This window comes from Melospiza melodia, chromosome 4 (genome assembly GCF_035770615.1).
Source record: "Melospiza melodia melodia isolate bMelMel2 chromosome 4, bMelMel2.pri, whole genome shotgun sequence".
In the NCBI taxonomy this organism is placed as follows: Eukaryota; Metazoa; Chordata; class Aves; order Passeriformes; family Passerellidae; genus Melospiza; species Melospiza melodia.
The window spans coordinates 83,644,218-83,664,221 of NC_086197.1; the positions used below are offsets into that span (position 1 = coordinate 83,644,218).

A 20,004-nucleotide genomic window follows, 5' to 3' on the forward strand; every position below is an offset into this window, starting at 1 on the left:
CATGGTTGCAACAGTACCAAGATAAATTAAAGCAAATATTCTGTGAACTAGGATATGAGAAGTTCTAGAGTGAAAACCCATTCACAAAATATCAGACTGTCCAGTCAATACAAAACTGATCTGGTTTTACTGAATGAAAACAAAACAATGGCAAATTCCATTATTAAGTTCTGAGGAGGAAAAAACCCCAAATTTGATTATTTTGATGTTTTACTACTGACACCTCTGAACTATGAAAGAATTCTCTTGGTAATATTCATATCAATGTTCACAAAGTTGCTTCTTTCTCCTGTACAGCATTCCTCAACAAGAAAATAGCTGAATTTCCACACAGAACAGGTAAAGAGTTGCCACCTGCACACAGTAGCCTGACACATATAGAAGATTAATGGGTTTTGCTGACAACAAAAGGGAATTTGGAAAACCTTTGGCCTTGACATCGCAACTCCTAACTTGCAAGAGAATTCTTCACTGATGTAAGTAGTCTTATCTACCTCGCCTCTTCTGTAATGGTTTGCTGTGCCCCTGCCACAGAGGTAACCTTTCCACAATAATCAGGACTTCAAGGCGAATCACTCTCAACATCTCGTTTACAGGAACTATTTATCCCTGTGCAGTCTGATGTCTACCCTCAGCCTGATCAGCCCCTTTTCAAATACCCCACAACACTTACCCTGCAAATATCCATTTACCAAACAAGCTACCCTGTGAAAATCCAACACAGGTCCTTCCGCTGGGGTGAGACTAAGAGGAGCCTACAATTTTTAAAAAGAAAACTACATGGAGTATTTTCCTCTGCCCTTGCTTGGACTTTTAACGAACCCCGTCAGTATTAACACCTTCAGAGAAAGGCTTCAGCTCTGGTCTAGCAAATGATGATCAAGATTTTCCCAGGCACCCTAGGAGAGCTTTCTCTGTTGTTTCTGCTTTCATTTGACCCTCTTCCCACCGGACTCCCGCTCCCCAGTCCGCACAGCTGTGCTCAGAGCAGGCGCGGCTGGTGCAGTCCGGCGCTCTGCAAGAGCGACTTTGCCCCCAAAAACGCAGCCGCACGCCGAAATCGTCCCGGGGCACCCGGCAGGGAAGTCCCCCACTGTGTGGACTCCCGATCCCGGCCACGGCCCCGGCGAGCGGGCGAGTCCCCCGGGCGAGTGCCCCCGGCGAGCATCGCTCCGCATCCCGCTCTCCGTATCCCGCTCTCCGTATCCGGCGCATGGCGCGCCCGTGCGTTCCGCACAGCGCTCCGGGAACCGCACCCGCGCCTCCGCACGGCACACCGCAGCCACCTCCCGGACCCTGCACCGCACCCGCGCACTCGGCACCCACCGCGCTCAGCACCGCGCTCAGCACCGCGCTCAGCACTCCGCGCCTGCCGCCGCTCTCTGCCCCGCCGCCCGTCTCCGCCCGCCGCCGGCACACACCGGCGGGAGCCAGCAGCCGGCCACGCACCGGCTCTCCGCGCTTCCCCGGCTCTCGGCGTGCCCGGCACCTTTCCCGGCCCGAGGAAGGGCTACCGCAGCCAGGCCGGCCCCGCCCAGCGGAGGGGCCCGGGGAGCGCCCCCGGGCTGGGCGAGCCGGCTTCCCCGCGCAACTCCGCGACCATCGCCCATCACCGCCGCGCTTCTCCCTTGAAGGGAGCCCCCTATTGTTCTCCACTTTACTTAGCCGAGCGATTTATTATTTTTTGTCTCTTCCCAGGCTCATCCGTACCCCGGCTGGCGTGTGCCGTGGAGGGATTCCGGCACAGCCTCGTCGCGGCTCTCCCCGCAGCCTCGCTCCCTCCAGCGAGCGGCCGTAGGACGGGTTGGAGCTGCCTCCCGCCGCGGCCTGGCAGCCCAGGCGGCCCGAGGGCGGGGGACGGAGGCACATACGGATTTCCCGGCTGGAGCCAGGGCTCCGCCGCTCCCCGCCGAGACCTGGTCCCCGGCCGGGAGCGCTGCACCTCCGTCAGCGGCTATGCAAAAACAAGCGTCGTCTTTTATTTCCAGCCGCCGGTGATTCCTTCCTCTCCTTGCATCAACTAGTCAGCTTTAATGAGCTTCTGCTCCCCCCTCGATGCAAACCTAAGTCTCTTTTAATGAATCCCTGGTCCCAGAGGTCCGAAGCTTGCAAACTCCAAAACGCCAACGCTGGATTTCCATACACTTTGGGTCACTGATTGATCTTTACAACTTGTGTTGTACGGGTTTTGCGTTTCATTTTCTTATTTATCTGGTTTTTGTTGCTGTTGGTTGGCTTGTTTGGTTTGGGTTTTTTAATCGTGTCATACATCCACCTGCCAACACCTCGCATTCCTGCGATCAGCACATGCCAGCGCTGGGGGATGCTGCTCCACGCCGAGGATAGTTAAGCCCTCGCCTCCTGCCGGTACAGCCTCTCGCCCTCTTTCTCGGGGGAAGAAGCCCCCGGAGCTCGGCGGGGATCCTCCCGCCCCTTCCGTCCCCAGGGACGCAGGAGTGTCCCCGGCGGAGCCAAGGAAGCTGAGCCCGCCCGGCAAGGTATGGGCGGGCGGGCGGCACCTCGCCCGACCCAGCCCCGGAGAACTTGGCGGCGGCGGGCAGGGCTGGCCCGTACCCCCGGGGCGGCGAAGCCCCCTCCTCCCTCCCGGCCAGCGAAACGCGAACGAGGTGGCAGGAAGAGCGGGGGAACCCCTGAACCCCCCTCCCCCGGGGGTGGGAGAAGACCCGGCTCAGACGGCCGAGGGGAGACCTCGCTGGTCGGGAGCTCCGAGATTCTCCCTTTTTGCTCGCTGCTGTGACGGCACCGTGTCCGGGATCTCTTTCGTTAGATCTGATTGGGGGAGGATATCGACAATAAAAATGATAAATAATTAACGCAAAAAAAAAATAAAAGCTCCCGGCGCCACGAAGCAGGCGGAGAGGATTGCCCGGGATTCCCAGCCCAAATATCTTAACAGAGGCAAAACGCGCATTATTTACCTTCGCCTGAATGCTTAAATTAAGAACTAAAGACGACACACACAGATACACAAATACCTTGATCGAAAAGAGTTGCATATCCATGTTACTGTGGAGGTCCCTGGAATTATACTCGGTGTAGATCGGGAATGGCATGAGGTAATTTCTGTACCAGCCTCGTCTCAGACAGCTTCCCTCAGCAGCGTCAGCTTAATATGCGAGAGCTCAGCCTGGGACAGGTATCCAGGAGAGCGGTGTCAGTCGTAGTTTAACACTCGCGAACAGCCAAGCCGAACTTGCTCCACTGACTCCTTCCTCACTTCTCCTCCCCTACTCTAAAAAAACCAAAAACACCAAAAAAAAGAGAACAATCCACAAGGTAACTTTTTGGGATCAGTGGCTCAGCCCCCGTGACTATAACAACCCTCCGCTGCCTTGCCGCTCAGTCGCAGCGGCGGACACACGCACCGGCCCGGCTGAGCCGTTCACAGCCAAGCAAGAAAACACCTCCGCCCCCGCCCCCGGCCCGGCCCCCGCGCCGGCGGAGCGCTCCGCGCCAGGAGCCCTCGGCCCGGAGCCCCCGGGCGTCGGTGGGAGGGCACGGCGCTGCCTGCGCTTACCGCGGCTCTGGCGGGACGGGCACGGCACGGAACCGCGGCACGGAACGGAACGGCTCAGCGCGGCGGGGCGCGGCAGGGCACGGCTCGGCGGGGCGGGCGCGCAGCCACACTTGTAGCTGTTCTTGGTGCTGAAGCAGGCGACGCTCCGTGGCAGGACAGAGCACGGCGCGGCTCGGCACGGCACGGCACGGCACGGCACGGCACGGCACGGCTCAGCTCGACACGGAGCGGCTCCACGTGAATCCCCAGCCGGTCGCGGCTGCGGCTCCGGGCCCGCCCGCCCGCGCTCGGCACCGCCCTCCCCGGCACAGCCGCTCCGCCCGGGGCGCGGTGCCGGCCGACGCGGCCGCGGGATCTCTGGGCAGGGGAAGCCGGTGAAGGCTGAGGCTGTGGCACCGGGGCAGCGGGAGCGAGGACACAGAGGGATCACCGGCGCGGGCCGGGGCTGTTTAATGCGGTCTCCCCCAGGGTGCGGAGCCTCCATCCCCATCCCGCCTCCCGCGGGCGGCGGAGTCGTGTCCCCCGCCACAGGATCGATGACACAGGATAAGATTCCCGACGCTCTTTGTCCCGACCCCGGTTTTGGCTCGCAGCTCGGATGCCGGGTGGCGGAGTTCCCATTTACCCCCCGACACCAGGGAGGTTTCGGCAGCGCGGAGCCGGGGCCACGGCCGGGAGCACCTCGCCGGGCGGCTCTAGAAGTTTGCTCCGCTCCCAGCGGCTCTGCCCAGCACACACCATTGCCCGGGGATGCCCCGCGCCGCCGGGCCCGCGGAGCCGCGGGAGCGCAGCTCCGGCGCGGCCGCTCCGCCCGCCCGGGAGCCCCGCTCAGCCTCGGCCACACGGCGCCACCTCGAGGGCGCTGCCCGCAACTGCACCCGCGGCGCGGCTCGGCTGCGGGACGGGGCTCGGAGCGGCGACAGCGCGGCCGCGCGTCCGGCTCCGGACAGCGACCAGACCTTCTCCATCCTCCCGTTCACGCCAGCCTGAACTGCTCTCCTTAAAAGGAACAACATATTCCTTTGCTTTGCCCACGGCTGTCTCACTTAGAGCATCACTGCTGGAAGGAGGAATTCCAAGAGCTCTTAAATATGTCCAACCAACGCTTCCATGATCATCCATGACAGAAGATGGAGGAGATGTGGTTTCAATGATCTATCTCAGAAATCAGGAATATAGTCATATAGGTGACTCAATATCCTGATGTTCAACAGGGAGCAAAATTCCATTTAAAAACAGAAATCCTCCTTTACTCCCATCAGGAAAATTAGCCATGCATGAGTTATCATCAGTGTTAGATAGACCAATTTCCAACTGCATTTATACTTTGCCTCTCCAGCAGCTTAACAGAAAGTTCAGCAAAGCAAAACCAAGTGAAATCCTGAGGGCGCAGATGATGCCTGAACTCTCGTGTGAATCTTGCAGCTGGAGAAGCAGGCAGAGGCCAGGCTAGGATACAGAAACCTCCAATGTGCTTCCAGCTTGGCCACCAACCCGAATGTAACCTGATGCCTCCCCCTATTTCTTCTGGCCACATCTTTTCTATAGCACTATTCTGAGGGCACTGAGGGTGTATCTTTTACATATATTTACAGTGAGTACCACAATGACTTTTTGGTGGGAATATGATAAATAAATGCATAACTGAAGTTTGCTGTGTTTTAACTAAATGCAAACAGAGAAAATTAATTGGGGAGTGGTGGGGTGGAGTGAGGCAGGGAAGATAATAAGAAGCTTCACAGGAAAATGACCATTCTGTGAGGATAGATGACACAGGAGAGAGGCAAAACACGTCCATGATTCTCTGAGCAGGATTCATTCTGATTCAAACCCAACAGTAGCTAATGTCAGCTTCCACAGAAGGAATGTCAGGGCTGGTGACAGCTGCTACCTGCACAAGTAACTTGGAAGGCAAGAAATCCAGTTCTGGAGACCAAGCTGTCATAAAGGAGATCTTAAATTATGGTTTTTTATTTGTGAACTCCTGAGTGTCCAGGCAGCATCTGACACATTACCAGCCTGGCAGGGCCATGCTAGAATGGACCATAGAGACATGGCCTGGGAGGCTGCAGGTTCAACTACTGCCTGGAATAAATGTTTACTGTAAACCTCTCTTTAAAGCCAAGCAAAACCAAAGCCATCAGTCAATTTCTGTGCCTCTTTTACTCTTACACAGAAGATGTTGAGCCTCTGTGTATCCAAGCAGTGATTTCAGCAAAGTAACTCATGTTCCAATGGCACTCTTCCATAACCACAATCACCAGCACAGTTTATAATGACATTCAAATGAAACTGATTTTTTCTTAAATTCGAAATGGTGTGAAGACACTCTGAGTTCTGGATGAGGTTTTTGTTGCTGCTTACATAAGAAATGTGACTTCCTGAGTTATTCAAACAAGGAATTAAACCCACAAAGGCAATAAAACCTCTTGAATAATCACTGTTCAGCAAGAGCCTGCTGCTTAATAGCCATTAAAGAATACAGAACCACAAAGTCACTGACTTCCATTAAAGTGATAGTGGATACTACTGGATTCTGAGTTACAAGGTGCTACAGAAAAAGTGTGTTTGAATTTTTTCAAGAAACATAATCATTAAAGAAAAGAAACTTGGGTGCTTTTTGTGCACTTTTTAAAACTAATTTTTTTACAAACTTTACTATTTGAAGAAAAAAGAAAATGTGGAGAAAAGGCATTTCACATCAGTAACTATGAAAGAAAGCGTTATCTGGAGGCCAAAGAAAATGTGCAACCATTTGTTAATATAATATAGCTTTAGAAGGCCCCAGCTGTGGCTTATTTCAAATAAACATTTCAGCAATGAACAGGAGATGTAAAAGCTTGAACTTTAAAAAGAAAGATAGCCATCATGTAGGAAAGACAGCCTGATTTCCAGGCAAGATATTTTCAAAATCAGAATATTTTCAGTTTCTAATTTTGAAATCTGTCCAACAAACTCCAGCATTCCAGAAGATTTTAGCAGCTGGAAACCATTGTACTGCTGGAAGGAATAGCACATGAGCATTGTTTGGTAAATGGATTTTTGAAACAGCAGGGACAGTAAGTCCCACCAAACCCAAACTATGAAGCAGAGCAGAGCAGGTCTGGTGGCAGAAACCAAAGTCAGCATAACCCAGAGATTGCTGGACAAGTGACAGTGCTAAGGCAAGTCTGAGGTCAAGCCTCAAGGAAGTCAAGGTGGGAGATCAGAATCTTCATTAGATTCTGGCAAGGCACAGGCATAGCTGAAACAGCTCCAGGAAGGGCAAAGAAGGAATATCAGACCTTAAAACCACTTTGGGGAGCCTAAAGGAGATTTCTTACGGCTTTCTCACAAAGGTCTCCTCAGCTGCCTCACCCAGGGTCACACCATTGCCTTGACCACTGGCTGCCAAAGCCGTGGGAGCAGAGTAGGGCTCTTGGCCCTCATTTATATACTGGTCAAAGTCTTGTGTCATATTCTCTTACATCTCCTTTTTCACACAGATCTAGAAGATGACAGTGACATATCTCTCCTAAACATGTCATAAAATTTGACAGATTTTCTTAATGCACAGTATTTGCCTCTCAATGTGATTGAAATGTGGAGACACACCCAGAAGTCCAAAATGGTGGACACATACTACATTTAAGTAAAGGATATAGTAAAGTTATGAATCAAATACAGTGTTTCCAAAATAGAAGTGGATGATGAGCTGGCAAAATACTCTCCCACCCCAGCCAGAACACTGAAGTCAGCAGAGAGGGTTGTGAAACAAAACATTTGCTAAATAGAAGAGACTTGATGCTAATTATCTAAAAATTACAACACTCCCAAAGGGAGTTATCCATTCTTACACCATTATGGTGGGAACAGTCTCCACCAGCATATGTCCTCTAGTATAATGACTGTATGGTTTTATATTGATCAAGTGTCTAAGAGGTACTAAGTTCAGCTGCTTCTAAACCCCTAGTCCTTCAATTTGTCCTTCAGTAAAGGAAAAATGAAATCATGTTTAAGAGTACCTACCACTCTAAGCCACTTTACAAAAACTGATAAAAAGCTATATATAGTGATTACTTCACTAGCCTTTGAAATGCTGAAATCTTTGAGGTGAAGTACAAAAAAGGTTTATAAATCAGAAAGCCAAGGCACATTACCTTTTCAACATGTGAACCCTAACCTTTCCTCTTAAATGACAGCAGATGGATACAGGTATTTTACATAGCTGTAAAAAAAACTGTAATTACATACCCTTCCTAATAATTTATTTGCGTACAATGTCATTTGTCAAGAGGCAAGTGGAGCTGATCAAGCTCTGCCTTGTTCCAGACACTTTGTCAACTTTTTGGCAAAATCCTCTCAGTTAGCAATGCATGGAAATAGCTAATCTTCAATTCTGGTATTCCTATCATTTTTGTGGACAGCAGGATCAAGCAGAAGAATGTTTTTTGTAGTTTTTTTGGTGCAAACTAAGTGCACAGAATCTCTGTGTACTCCCTAGATTAAAAAAAATACTCAAAGCTTGTTATAAACTAAACTTTAATTCTGCTTTTAATACTGCCTATTAGACAAGAAGAAAACAAACCATTGATCCATTTCCTAGAATTCAAGGCATTATATTGCACAGCCATTTCTTTTCACAGCTTGTGGCAGAAGCAGCAGAATTGTAGCTCTAGGAATTGTCAAAATAATGAATAAACACTCACTTGAAGCAAAAAAATGTGGAGGGATAGAATGTAAGAAAATAAAGATGGTGCAGAAGGCAGTCTCACCCCTGAGGAGTTGCAGCTCTACCAATCACCAAAGATTAGGAACAGGCCTGCCCTTAACAGGCCACAGCTGTGTCCAATAAGGAGACGAGTGCTACAAAAGAGTGGGTTAGCTGGGTGAGGAGAGAGCTGGAGTTTGTTGGTTGTGCTGTAAAGAAGGAGTTGGTGCTGTAAGGAGCTGCCTATGAGAATCACTGAGAAGTTATGGGACATTTGCAATATGATGACAACAAAAAATACTTTTTTGAAATGTGATTGTAAATTTAAAGGTTGCAAGACCTACCCTCATGCACCAGGGAGCAGGGAGAGCATTTTTGATGAGGCTCTGAAAATTCCCTTAAAACGAGAGTTCCCATACAGTGTCCACACAGGCAGCAGAGAGATACCCAGCCCAGCACTTGGCCTGAAGTTATTCTCTGAGTGGATGTGTAAGTTCACAAGGTTGATGTTGGGTACATTATGGTGTCACTCTGTGTGACCAGATCCATCAGAAGAAGAGTGTGAGTGTGCCCTATTAGCAAATTCCTCTTGGAACTGTTCTGTAAGAATAATGTAAATACATTTTTGGGTTCTCAGAGGTGACTTTTCTTGGGCAAAACGCACAGGTCTTCAAGAGAGATGCTTGAACATCTAAGATGGAAACTCCTGTATTTAAAACATTCCCCTAGGCTTCCTGTGTAAAATTAAAACATGGAAATTAAGAGAAATAGCTCCTTTCTAGGCAGTGAGTCACCTGGTATTAGCATAGACATCTAAATAAAACGTGTAAATCATGCCTCAGAAGTGTCTTTTTCTCCACATGAGCTATAAAAAGAGTCTAAACAACTGACTCAGATGTAAATGTCTGCAGTGTAGATGATCAAAGCCAGGTGAGGCACATCCACCACTGGAGCATGGGGAGGTGCAGACAGACAGACAGCAGCTCAGGCTCTGAGAGCACACACCACCAGCTCATGACTAGGTTCTCATGGTGCCTGTTCTGGTGGTAGCTCATGCTCCAGCATTAATGAGTCCTTCCCCCACCCTTCCCACAGTGAGTTGCTGACAAATGATCAAAATGGTCCTAAGAAGTCAATCACCTCTATGCCAAGTACTTGAAAGTGGGAAATACTTCCCAAAAACTTGTATTTATTAAGAAGTCATATATTCATAAGGTAACAATTCAGCTTTTTTTTTCCCTAAAACTTAATTGGTACAAAATTAAGCGATCATTTTAATTAATTGCCTGTGGAAAAAAAAAAAAAGTCAGGGTTCAGTTTTTTGCTGACCTTTACATGAACAAGATGTAGTTACACTGCTGCTCAAGATTCACTCATGATGACTTTTTACACCCATGCGGTACTTTGTGGGGGGAGTTTATGTTAACATAAACTCCTCATCATGAGCACACTTTTGAAGTAAACCTTGTAGTTGTCCCTTCTTTTGATGTGCTTTGGTTAATGTAACAGAGCAGTCTAAGGGCTCATGGACTGGATTCCTCTCAAGGAAGAACAGAAGCTGAAGCTGTGCTCCAGGACTGCACCCAAAGTATTACAATCACTGGCAGACCAAGCTGCACCTAATCTGAGGTGAGCCACACGTGATGTGACCACCAACTCATCACCACCAAATATGTTGCTCTATAGACCTACTGGCCATATGACTTGTTAAAATAAATATATCCCATGCCAGATTCAGGTTACAGTCTTGAAAACTGCCCCAGGAGTACCCTGAGGGCCAGGGCTGAAAGACTGCACTGAGGTTCTAAGAGAGCTAGACCTTGTAACTAATTAAAAGCTAACATGGTGTATGGCATGTTTCACACTTCCTTTAATAGTTACCAGCTGTAAATAATGTACACAATCCAATCTTGTATTTATAAGTGAAGGTAGAACTTTTTAAATAGATTGGAGGATCAGAAAGCTTGTGTGTAACTGCGTTTGCTGTAGGTTCTGCGCAACTATCGGTGTTGTTGTGAGGAAGATTAAGTGTACAGTGACACAACATTCATCCAGAGTTCCGCTCTGCATCTCTAGTTTGGGAATTACATTAATTTGTCAATGATCAGGTCATCTTAATAAAACCCTTCATTGTTTAAACTGTAAGTAAAGTGCAAAACAATGAGTGGTAGTCATTCAATCAAGAAAGACCAGTTGTAATGTACTCTTATGATAGTGGCATTTTCTTGTATTAAAAAAAAATAACCTAGGACATCTAAAAGCCATTTAGTCATGTCATTGGTAATAAGGTTAATGATTTATTTTCCTGTGCTTCATTGCTTAACTCTGACCTGAAGACAGGTAACCACTAATGGTATAATTAGGTGAATATTTTAGCAGACACTGATGATGCTTCTACAGCAGAAGCACTTTCAGTTCTTAAATGCTATCTCATTGGTCTTGTTGGGCAACTCAGGAATGGCATAGAGCTGTTTGAGTGTGAAATACAACTACTACATCAACTACACTTGGAAGACTTGACCCAAAAAAGTGAATTTATTAATGTCTCTAGCTGCTTCTCCCATATTGCCTTGTGTTTCCTGTCCATATTAACTCTCAATGTTAATGCTCTTCTGCTGCAGAAACATCATCAGTGCCTGGCAAAAAAAAGTGTTACTACAAAAATATATGTGCCCATTGCCCAGTAAAACAGGTAAAATTGAGGAAAAAGCACTTGAGCTCAAACTGAAACCCTTTCCCTCAGTAGAAGAATTAATTCAAGTACCCAGCTAAGAGCTTTCAAGAAATAAAACATTCTCCATGCAACATAGTATCTCTGTATTTAGACTGAGGACAATCCAGTTGGAAAGTCCATAGTCTAAATCTCATTTGGCAGACTAAATTAGAAATGCTTGAACATTTGAAGGAAGATGAAATAAACAATGAATGAAATAAACATAAAATAAATAACTGAGAACCAGACAAAAAAGATTTCTTCTTCATTATTACATTGCTTTGTTGTTGGTTTTGTTGGTTTGGGTTGTTTGTTTGTTTTGATTTTTTAGTTTGTATTCAACACTTTCAAAAAGGAAATTTGAAAAATAAAGGGCTGGAGTTATTTAAGAGGAGAAACTGATGGGAGCTCCAACCCTGTAGCTGAGCTGTTCATTTGCCATGACAGAAGCACATGAAGGCATCCTTTTCCTGACTCCTTGCACCCAGTGATTGAAACCAGCACTCCTTGACATCAAGAATCTGCCCTAATTTCAAACATGCTCCAGGATGGCATTCATTGCACATGTCCATGTTTGCATCTTAGCTTAGGACTGATATTCTGATGCCTCTTTTCCACCCCTGCTCACCACTGGGATTGGAGCACAGAGCTGTCCTGGGCCAAAGCAGCAGGATCAGCCCCTCGATGGAGGGAGAACAGGAGCTGTGCCCCAGCTCCGCTGGGCAGCCAGACCTCACCAGCAGAGCAGTGCTGGTCCCAGGAGCCACCCCTGGAGCAAGGACAGTGTGGACACAGGGCCCAGTGCCCACGCCATGGGTCTGCTCCTGTTGTGCTGAATTACCTGTTCTACACACCTTGTCTCCCTCTCTTCTGCAGTTTCCTGCAAAAAACACCCACTGAGGCAGAGAGTGTGTTCAAGAAAGGGCCCAAACAGCTGTGCCAGCTGGGGCTGATATTCTGTCTTTTGCTCAAGCAGCTTTGGAGGCTGTGATAATGCCCTGATAGTGCCCCAGTTCCCTTCAGTTGCAGGAATGCTGCATAAAAATTGAGAAAATAATGAAGATTTAAATCAGTTTCGGGCCAGGAGAGATATTTTATCCTGTAATGATTATGCATTGAGGTGTCCCTAACATCTCTTTTGATTATTTTTGCTTCACAGAAAATTTAATTTAAAATCTTGTACTCATTCTAAATCAGGGGGAAAAAAAGATGTTTTAAAATATTACTAATTTGTTTGTAAGATAAATACACATAGGCCAAGTGTTGAATGAGAGCTCATAGAAGAAATGTCAGAAAATCACTTCTTCCACTTTTATTTCCTAATATCAGGGGAGAAATCATATAAACAGTACATAGTGGTATAAAAATACTAGTTTGTTGATCAACATCACTATTACTCATATTATTTCAATGGATTTATATGTCAAAAACTTAAAAATTGCTTTTATTTCCTGCAGCTGTACTGTATTCCAACATAAGTGTAAACTGTACTCACTAAAATCTGAAGTTACACTGTTACAAAATTAGTACTGCAACATGCAATGCTTCATGTTCATTTTAAAATGCAGTGAGATTGGATTAAAATATGTTAAGCATACTAATGTATCTTTATTACTTAGGAACTTTTAAAACCTTAGCACAGACTCTTGTTTGAAATTTCAGACACATGAAGCAATGTGCAAAAATAAACTCCAGCAGCTTTAGCACACATTGAATGAGCTTGTCCATATTACAAAATAACTGGTTTCACTACATCTAACTAGCATGTGTTGGTTACACCAGTTGTTTTCAGGCTGGGCTTTGCAGGTCATGAGATGCTAAATGTATTTATCACCAAGCTGAAGAGTGCACCATGATCTGTGACAAGCTTTGGAGCTTGACAGTGATCCTCCAGGAAGTCCAGGAGCCAAGATTCAAATGCCCCATTGGATTAGGCATATAAACTGTAACTCACTTCATCCTCAAACAGGTGACTTAAACAAAGGTGGTAGATGGACTTACCGATGTCACATCTCTCTCCATTGGCGACAGAGGGAGCCTCAGCAGACTGACAAGGGGGGAACTAGCTTTAGTCTAGACCTCACTGCCCTCAGTGTCCCCTCCATAACCTCAGAACAGACAGCTCAGCTGCTCCTGCTCTGAGCCTTGCTTTCTCTGCCTCTTCATGTGACAGGGCTGCCTCTCCTCCAGGAGCCTGGGAAGGAGGAGGAAAGCAGAGTCTCACAGCAGCAGCCAGGGCCATGCCTGGGGCACACCCAGCCCCTCAGTGCAGGAGCACAGCCCAGCAAGGGGGTCTCAGCAGGTATTGGGGCTGCCAGAGCATAGGGGGGCTGTGTGGGCTCTGGTTACACTGCCATAAAGGTCTGCGCCAGTTCCTTCCTAAATCCAGCCTCTGCCTGATCTAGATCACTGTCAGCACAGATATATTGGTGCTCACACAGCTGAAATAGAGGAGCTCTGCAGCCTCACATACTCTGGGGAAAGGAAATACCAGCACAAAACTTAATTGAAAACAGGATTTTCCCTGATTCAGCACACAAGTTTTTCTTCCTGCAAGCCCACAGGGGCCATGAAAATCATGAAAATCTTGCACAACACCTTCCAGAGAGGAGTCTGAAATTGAAGCAAGCTTGTGCTGGTGTACAACACATCCATATTCTTTAGAAGATTTCCAGAAGGGGCTCCATTTGGGCCCAGGTTTCTCAGTGCAATACAGCTGTATCCCATGAACTAGCCATTGGATAAAAAGGATTTTAATGCTCAACACTCATAACTGCAGCCTTGTGGACGAACGTTTGACTCAAGCACACTTACTAGGATTCTGAAATGCTTCTGCTTCTGAACTGAAATATATAAAGTTGTCACATCAGCCATGAAAAGAGTTTAATTGACTGAAAGGAAGTTAAGACTAAAACATATACACATTTGCTAAAAAAAAAAAAAAACGTAATTTAATCTGGTATTTTCCAGTTAAAAATATTATTTCACAATTAAATTTAAAATCTCTAGAGAAGTTAATTTGGCTAATGTAGCTAATTTTTAAAGTTCTTTCTCAGTGGAGCCAATTTTAATTTTGAGTTTAAATGAACAACTACTAGAGACATTCAGATTTCTTCCTCTCATTTGATGTTTGCTTAAAGATTTTTTTCTTAACAATCACCCCTTCAAAATAGCACTGCCTTCAATGAGTATTTAGAACATATGCAACTTATTAAAAACTTAAAACAAGCCCCAGGTTATTACATTTGCATCCATTAACAACCCTACTTGGAAAAACGGCTTTGCTAAAAGAACATGTTTTAATCAGCTGGTACTACTTGCTTACATAAAGACTAGAAGGGTTGAACAATTTTTTTAAACATTTAAAATTATGCAGTCATCAGCAGCTATTGAGGATATACTTGGTAGTAATAAGATTACTACACCTTGATGCATTGTATTTGATAACACCAGTGCCTGTGTGTGCCATGTAACACAATAATTCTTCAGTAGAAAAAAAACTTTAAATGAAAATGATGTAAAATAGTGTGGGGGAAAGCAGAAAACTTTTCTGTGGGTGTTGACTCCTTGCAAAAATCACACTAAAATATTCTCTTAGAGTTAAAAAAGTTAACAGACCTTTTAGGCTTGCAATAAAGCTTCATTTCAAAGTTTTCTAGACAGTAGTTTATATATGATTAAGTGACCTGTAATGCCAGGTGAATGAATAATTGATCTATTTTGGAATGACCTGAGAGATTTCTTGTTTTCAAGCCTGATCAGTCTGGTACCCACACCATCCATTTACCACTTCTAATGTTCAGCAGGCTGTTCTATAACTCTGCCAGGTTCAGTTCTGCAGCTACAATTCAATCAAAAAGTCATGTCAGGGCTCAGAGTTGTATTAGCTGAAATTAGGAATGTTGGTCATTTATTACACTTGGAGTCATATTTATCTTCTGGGCCTCAGCTTTTCACTGAAGACAAATTCTCAAGGTTTTTATACCAACTAAAGAAAAAATTATTTTTATTTTATTTTTTTAATGGAAACTTAGTGCATCCTGGTTTTCATCCACCTTCCAGGTCTTTACAAATGGTCCCATATTTCACAAGAGTTATGGCCCAAATCACAAGAGCTGTCAGCACAGACATTTACCCATCAACATTACAGGGTGCACAATTGCAAAGATACGTATGAAATCATTAGAAGTATAGAACAATGGTTCAGATTTTTTTTTCCTACCTTTTTGGGTTAGATCCAGTGAAAGATTTAAAGGTGCCAACACCTAACTTTTAGGCTGACTTCCAGAATGAAATTCAGAGTCAGGTACCTGAACTCCTTTTATAACTTGAGATTGGTCACTCAGTGAGAACCCTGCTCTCCCCATTGCACTGCATCCTGCTTCTCACAGCTAAATCCTTGTGAGGCTGCTGAGCCACACCTGCCTGGTTTCACCTGGAGATTTCAAACTGCCCCATGGCTACAGTGCCTTGCTACAGCAGAGGGGCTGTGAACCTCAAGTCCCTCAGCTGGAAGAGAGCACCCCATGCATGTCTCTGCCTCCTGGGTGAGTGCTACAGGTATAAGAGGTCCATTAGAAACACTTTACATATAATTACTGCTACGGAGGTGTGGGGGGATAGAATGTGAGAAAATAAAGATAGTGCAGAAGGTAGTCTCACCCCTGAGGAGTTGCAGCTGTACCAATCACCAAAGATTAGGAACAGGCCTGCCCTTAACAGGCCACAGCTGTGTCCAGTAAGACGAGTGCTACAAAAGAGTGGGTTAGCTGGGTGAGGAGAGAGATGGGGTTTGTTGGTTGTGCTGTGAAAAGCTGCCCATGAGACATCACCAAGAAGGTATGGGACTTTTGCAATAAGATGACAACAAGGAAGGACACTGTTTTGGCAGTGAGCCAGGCAGGCTCATTTCAAGGGATTTTGCATGTTCTTCTGCCCACTTTTGGGATCTACTGAAGATTTGGTAGGGATGCAGCATTGCAGACCAAGTTGAAGTAAATCTCCGAAGACGTTTAGAAACTTTCAAGGTTTAACAGCTATTGGGCAGAATGTCTGGATGAAAGACACCAAGAACTCGGTCCAGTTATCCAACTGTAAAGGGTGTCTAGGAATGTTTGTCCTGTCCAAGTGAGAGATCACCACTGGCCACAGGGAGACATTCACTTCTCTGGAGTGGCAGCAAGAGGCCAGCAGGTATACTGTAGCATCTTACATAGAAAGAGGTGACAAAGTTTTAGCAACTGAAAAAAGCCTATATAATAACCAAATCTCACATTAGGAAGAGCAAACTTTTACCCTGCTTTTGGATTTTGGTACACTGAGAAGATATTGTCAGCAGCAGTAAGTACCAGTTAGTTGCAGGCGACAATCAGTTGAACACACAAGTTCACCTATATATTCTACTACATTAATAAAATGCTATGGAAAATGTTCCATGCCAAAGCACAGACCCAGTTCTGCAGCTGCACATTATGAAGTATGTGGGACTAGAATCAAGTTAGATGTGGCTGCCTCCAATTTCACGCTTTTTAAGGTCGGTCAGACCATAAACTAGTTTACAGCTGTATGGACAGAGAAATCTGTTCAAGGGTCTTTCTGAGAAAATACACTACTGGAGTGAAAGCCCACCCAATGAGATTTGTAAGCAAAATAAGCATCTAAACAATGACATGACTAAGTGCTTACCACAGCAGGCTGTTTGTTTTGGACACAGGATGGAGAAGGCTTTTGCCAGTTTCTGTTTAGCTTGGCAAACCCCATGGCAAGTGTAGTCACAGCAAATATATTCCCAAGCCAGATGACACACACAGTTCCAGAGCTGATACAAAATGGGCTGTGGAAGTCTAGAGTATAATAAAATAAGTTGAAATAGTATGCAACAATGATAGCTTTGCATACTATTGCCCTCAAAGTATCAAAAGGATCTCATATTTCCTTCTAAGACATGGGCAGGATTAGTGATGTAGTGAAGTAAAAGATGAAATTATATCCAATTTTATACATGGAAAATTTGATATTTTTTTTTTAATGTCACAAAGGCTGACATTGCACACATTTGCTACAACAGACTCTCAGAGAAATCAAATGCAATCATAAACCAGAAAGCAATACATTATTTTTTAATGACCGCATTGTGTAAGCGGGAAGAAGGAGATGATATCCACTTGCCAGCTGGAAATCAATAGGAACTTGGCCAACCACCTAAGGCTTTTTCTTCTGTTGTCCTCAAGGGGATCAGTTTACTAAAATACTAATTTAGTCCCATGTGCTTTGGGAACACAGGATGTTTGAAGAACATTTAAATCCTGGGCATTGTAAAACCAACAGTTTGTGCACACTCTGAAGTCCAAAGCATAGCATGCAGTCTTTATCTGGTCAATCATACTTTCTGCCATGTGCAATAAATGATGCTATGATCAATTCAGATACTTATGACTAAAATGGATTTGTTTTACTTAACAAACTTTCTTGTTTGTGGTTTTAACAATTCACAAGTCCAGTTCCTCAGGCCAGAGGAGATTAAGAAACATGCATATGCATGTGTATATGTATGGCTCATAAAAACAGTAAGAAAACTGGAAAATCATTGTAGATTTCTGCCATGTGCTGACTTCATGCTGTACATGTTTGGACTTTACATATTAACATATCCTTTCTGATACTTGAGTCTAATAGGGCCATCAGCTACCTGTCTTTTTAGTGTCATCTTCCTATCAATCGCAAATTGCAAGTGACAGTAAGTATACCTTAACTTACCTCACCAAAGGTCCTTGCTGCAGCAGGTCAAACCGAATTCAAGGCTGCAAAGTATCAAAAAGTTTATTAAAACTCAAAGTAAAGCAAATTCCTCTCCCCTACTGTCTTCACACCTTTGTTGTGAAAGACAATCCTAAGCCAGGTCCCCCAAGCATGCACACACATTTAGTGACTGCATGTTTTCCCTATTTCCCTACCACAGCTGAGGTAGGGAAAAGGTAGATATACAATTTTACCATTTTTAAACTGTAAAACTGTTTGCAAAATTGTAAAATTATTTATAAAAATCTCAACTATTTGATATGTAACAAACGAGCACAGATGCCATCCTTTGTTTTTCAGAAAAGGAAGCAGCAGGTTTGTTACCTGCAAGGGACACAAAGTCTCAGAGAACAGGCATGGCAGAGTGAGCTGGGACATGGGACAGTTCTTGTTTCCCAGCTTGGGGCCATGCTCAGGGACTTAGCACACGCTGCCTTTGATGCTGCTTTGTCCTTCTGTCTGGCTGACCACATGCCATCAAACATGAGAGGCAAACGTGCAAGGTCTCACCAAGAGCATTCTAAGATTTTAGAGGTTTCAGTCTAACCCGTTTCTCCAAATTACAGTCAAGCAAGTATAAAGTTTCACCTGAAATACCTTTCCCCATTGTACATATCCAGGTGTAATACAACTTTAGCTCAAACAGCCTCCCAGCATCTGAGAATAGGATGTGTGAATAGTTGAGACAGCCTCAGCACCTCACAGGAGCTAGAAGAGCCTTGTCCTTGAGTTTCTTCAAAAAACAAGAAAGTCTGGGAGAAGATTAACATTGATTTTAACAAATATTGCATAATGTGGAAAGAAGAAAAAAAAATGGCAAAAAGCTAATTAGGTATTAAGAAGGTTAAAAGGGATGACCTAAAGGGATAGACTGGTATTGATTGCTCACAAAATGATGGGAGGCTGATAGGGATGCCATTTGCCATGAGGATGGTAGCATAATTAAACTCATTCAGTAAGAATTATATAAAATAGGTTTTGTCACACAAATACCATTACTGCAAGAGATTAGAAATTTAGGTTATAATGTAAATTATACTGACTTAACAGGCTTTGGCAAACTATTTTACATCATGGTGAAAGACCTTCTGTTTAAAAACAAGTATAGAATTATAAGAAAAAAGGATGAAAAAACTTCATACAAGTATCTAGTTCATCACCAGTTGGCAGATTCTTGAATGTAAAATGGATTTCAACTGAAAATTGGTTTTATACATTTCTAAACAGAAGCATTTCAAACGGTGTTGCTACAGAGTTTCTATTCTTGGCTCAATTATAAGAAATACCTTTATTATTGAACTGAATACAAAAGAATCACTGCAGCTAGTGTACAAATTCTGGCAGAAGGGATAAGAATGAGTCAGTTCCACACAGAGGCTGTGGTGCTTGAAATGCTAGTTTCATTCAAACAAAGAATATAGGTCAAACATCCAGATCTGGAAAAGCAGTATCCTGTAATTCAATGACTTAGAGAAGGACTCTGGTTTAAGGGAGACAGCCAGTGGGGAAAAAAAGCTCATAACATGACTGTGTGATTATGAGGGATAGTATGACATTCAGATGTGTAAATAAGAGTGAATCTGTAACAAGTAGTCAACTATATACTGCCCAGATGATATGAGCTAATTGGGTTTTTTTTCCTGATATTCCTCATCACAAAACTGAACATTCTCAGAGGGAGGTGAAGTTTAAATAAGAAAAGAATTTTAGAAGATTAAGATGTTTTGATTTTCATGACACTTCTCTTGTGCTTTTAAATACACGATTTTACATTTAATATGATTTTTGCATATTTGGTGACATCACATCATATTTAAAATTTTAAAAATAAAACCCATTAAAAGTCAGACTGTAATGAAATGTCTCAACTTCGCTGTAAGATTACTTTTGAGCCTATAGTTATAGAAATTGTCAACATCTCTTTCCATTCTGTTTTGGGAGAAAGACTTTCTGCAAATCCATACCTTCTGTCAGCTGAGATTGTAATTCAAATATTGGAACCTGAGTCCAATGTCAGTATTTAAGAATATAGAAAGCTAAGAAATGTTACAAAGAAACTACAAGAATGTTCCAGAGTTACATTTCTTAAAAATACGCTTTGAAAACAAGGGTTTGAAAACTTTCTTAGCTTATTAGACTGACATGTACAACAAAACACAACATGAAAATCACTAGCTAAAGGAATTCTAATTAAAATGAAGGGAACATTTATTACCCATGGAACAACTGAACTGAGCTTACTGTAAATCAGTAATTTTTTGCAGC

General features: G+C 44.4%; 1 protein-coding gene across 3 annotated transcripts in view; it reads right to left on the reverse strand.

Moving 5' to 3' along the window:
* GRM8 (glutamate metabotropic receptor 8) overlaps positions 1–3,666 on the reverse strand; it is a 315,395-nt gene extending 311,729 nt beyond the window's left edge. Inside the window, exons 1-2 of one of the 3 annotated variants that reach the window (XM_063155393.1) lie at positions 3,539–3,665; positions 2,997–3,253 (exon numbers count right to left, since the gene is read on the reverse strand). The gene's annotated coding sequence lies outside the window, so the exon portion shown is untranslated. Of the gene's footprint in view, positions 1–1,710; positions 2,458–2,996; positions 3,254–3,538 lie in introns of those variants that run through there. The other 2 variants (XM_063155395.1, XM_063155394.1) reach the window with 2 other exon arrangements.
* Between the last annotated feature and the right edge of the window lie 16,338 nt (positions 3,667–20,004).